The sequence below is a fragment of the Carassius carassius genome, chromosome 22 (genome assembly GCF_963082965.1).
Source record: "Carassius carassius chromosome 22, fCarCar2.1, whole genome shotgun sequence".
Classification (NCBI taxonomy): domain Eukaryota; kingdom Metazoa; phylum Chordata; class Actinopteri; order Cypriniformes; family Cyprinidae; genus Carassius; species Carassius carassius.
Genome location: NC_081776.1, coordinates 3,959,282 through 3,962,938, shown reverse-complemented (window position 1 = coordinate 3,962,938; position 3,657 = coordinate 3,959,282). Strand labels below are relative to the sequence as shown.

General features: G+C 31.5%; 1 long non-coding RNA gene across 1 annotated transcript; it reads right to left on the bottom strand.

The window, feature by feature from the left end:
* Positions 1-1,004: 1,004 nt before the first annotated feature.
* Positions 1,005-3,433, bottom strand: LOC132098332 (uncharacterized). Its single transcript, XR_009422874.1, has 4 exons — positions 3,236-3,433; positions 1,979-2,046; positions 1,760-1,869; positions 1,005-1,117 (listed from the first exon to the last, which is right to left on the bottom strand). It is a non-coding gene; the product is annotated as an uncharacterized LOC132098332 (long non-coding RNA).
* Between the last annotated feature and the right edge of the window lie 224 nt (positions 3,434-3,657).

Genomic DNA, 3,657 nt, shown 5'->3' with positions numbered 1-3,657 from the left:
CTGGGACTTGTGCACTGTAAAAAATGTACTGTAGAATTTACAGGATTTTACTGGCAAAAAAGTTGCCAATAAAATCATGTAAAAATGATGTTAATTGCTGTAAAATGGATTACAGGACATTACTGCAAAGCAAATTACAGTTAATTGCTGTATGTGAAATACAGTAGTTTGTAGTATTTTTTACAGTAACATTGAATTTTACTAGTAGTTTATTTTAAAGCAATATTTTGTAAATTTACTAAAGTACAGTATTTACCTGGCAAAAAAGTTGCCAATAAAGTCCTGTAAATATATTTTACAGCATTTTTTTTGTAATTTCATTAAATTACAGTATTTAACTGGCAACAAAAGTTGCCAATAAAATCATGTAAATACCCCTAAATACAATATGATGTTGTAATAATTTAACAATGAAACTGCTTTAAAGAATCATTTTAACAGTAAACTATAAAATACTGATATAAATGCATTATCATGAGCTCTATCTTAATACATTTACAAATGAATAAAAACCAAGTCAATGATGTTGCAAATAAGTATTTATTAAAACTGGCAGAAAGACATTGCAAGGCTTTTACTGGTAAAATAAAATTTTCAGTCTTTCAACAGTTAAATCTTATCATAAAAATAGCATAGCATCACAAGTAACTGTTTAAAAAAAAACATATTCAGAGTAGAACATTAACTTTCTATACAAATGAAGGTCAATCAACAGAATTTGTATAATTTTGGTAAAAAAAATGTTTTAAAGAAAAGGATTAAAATAAAATGCTGGAATCAACATTAAATCACAAATTCTGTTGTTTTAGCTTATGTTCTATTAAATTAAGAATATTCCTGCACATAAAAACAAGCAAAAGCATCAGGATAAAGTTAAGTATTGAATGAAACTAGCTCAATAAAATAAATGTCAAAATGCCACTTATACAATACAATCAGCATTTACCAGTACTTAAAAGGTTACTCCACCCCAAAATGAAAATCTTGCCATTAATCACTAATCACCATGTCGTTCCAAACCCGTAAAAGCTGCGTTCGTCTTCGGAACACAATTTAAGATATTTTGGATGCAACCGGGAAGATTGTGACTGTCCCATAGACTCTCCAGTAAATACCACTGTCAAGGCCCAGAAAAGTATGAAAGACATCATCAGAATAGTCCATCAGTATTTCAACAGTAACGTTATGAAGTGACGACAATGCTTTTTGTTTTCAAAGAAAACTAAAATAAGGATTTATTCAACAATTAGTCTCCTCTGCGTCAGTGTAGTGCCATTTTTGGAGAGTATCTGTTGGACACACACTACATAGCCTGTTCTGTGTCAGCTGGGTCACATGGACACGCTTTCTATGTTTATTTACACTTTGATTTGAACGAAAACAGCATATCCTTGTGGTGCGGCTGACATAATAAAAAATAACGACTTTGTTGAATAAAGTTGTTCTTTTTGTTTTCTTTGCATACAAAAAGTATTCTTGTAGCTTCGTAAAATTACAGTTGAACCACTGATGGCAGATGGATTATTCTGATGATGCTTTTCATACTTTTCTGGGCTTAGACATTGTTAATTGTTTGGCTGTCAGTGGGACAGACGCAAGCCTCCCGGTTCTCATATGAAGACGAACATAGCTTTTACGGGTTTGGAACGACATTAACAGTTAACAGTGATGAATGACTACATTTCCATTATGGGGTGGAGTAACCCTTTAAATAAGTAACCTTTTTCACAAATGAAATTACTTAAGTAAAACTTGTTACCTTTGAAAAAATTAATGTGTGCAAAAGATGCCTGCTCCCGGGACGCACAATGTTGAGGTATGAATTCACAACCATCTGACCCTCAAATAGTCAAAAGCCACTGGGTGGACCTGAAATGAATAAATAAAAGTAATAATGTAACATACAATGCAGTATTTCAATATAAAATGTAATCTAAATTACAAGTTTATCAAATTATTTAAATAATTAATACATTACCTAATAAAATCAGCTTCAGAGTCTTGAAGCATCGAACATTTCTCCACATCAGCTGCTAATCTTTGCACCTACAAGACATAAAGAAAATAATCTTGTCATTTCTTTACAGCATTATGTACTGTAAATGAGACCAAAATTAACACCCAAAAAGGCATATATTTTAGAATAAACAAACTATTATAAATTAATAATTATTATAATAAATGATAATTATAAATTGTAATATTACATTGTAGAACTGTACCACCAATCAAATTAAACAATTAACAGTGCAAAATTACAACTGTGTAATGACATGAAATTTGAAAATACAATTAATAAATGTTGGAAAAATGCAATGGTACTTATTAAACCTGAAACTAATCCGCCATTAGGTGGCAGTAAATAACTTAATGAGGGAATCAACTGAGTCATTCATTGAACCGATCCGTTCAAAAAGATGAATCATTTAGCTAAAGTTTGGAGAGTTTTGATTTGAGAATGAACAAAATAGTTTTGCTTTGGTCTTTGTTTGGAACTATATTTGTTGGTGAAATACAACAACAGTTAATACTGTGTTTAAAAAAGTAAGTAACTTGTTAACTCATTGTTTATTGAACTATGTATTTGCAATTGTGATACTCAGCAAAACAGCTCCCTTGTGATGTTATGAATAATATGTTATTCCCCTTCATATGTTATGAATAAACTCAACATTTACATTTACCTCATGTATTTTCCGTGAGTTTATGTGTGCGGTTAAGCTTGTTTTGATGTTGAATGAAAGGTTAATATAATCAGAATCAGTCTTGCGTTTCGATGCTTCCTCAGTCTTTTTTTCTTTTCTTTTCTTTTTTTTTTTAAATCGGCTAACTTGTCCAGTCGGGCATATAAAGATGTCTTTCACTTATTATAATGAGGCGTCACGTCAGTATGGGATAGTTGAACACATATAAACAAATGGAATTTCAAATGTTGCTTTTCGTCAGTTATTTCGACAGATAGTAACGTTAGTTACTATGACAATCGTTCGCATTGGGCTTTATTTTAAGGTAAACACTACTTTTAAATGCTCTCAAAAAGAAAATTTTTCTTCCAAAAATAGAAAATTTGGCCTAACTATGCTATGATAGCAATTCCCAGTTTACTGCACAGAAGTTACCAAGGCCACTTGTCTAAATGTCAGGATAGGAGGCTATTGTGACATGAAATCGCTTATACATTAACTTAAATAAATATAAAAGGATATATTTCTTAAGTATAATTAAGTGAACTTACCAGGAATTATGAATAAAGCCTCTAATCTTCAATCGTTCTCGGGCTGCTCCAGTCGGCTGGGTTTCAGATTTGAATGATGCGCGCGCAATCCCATAATGCCACACTACAGTAAGTTAGTGTAAAAAGCAGGAACTACAGTGACAACACCTGCTTCTTGTAAATGGATTACAGTTGACGTGGAAATATACTGTTAACAACTGTAAAACCTTATTTGACCCATAATGCATTGCGAATTACAGCTGCATCTTGTAAAATGTTTATACAGTAAAATTCTGTAAAATGTTGCTGTAGAAACTACAGCAATTTTTTACAGTTTGGTAGCACTTGTATGTCACTGCTCTTTTGTTGGATTTGGTTGCTTCCATTGTCCTCATTTGTAAGTATTTTGGATAAAAGCATCTGCTAAATGACTAAATGTAAAT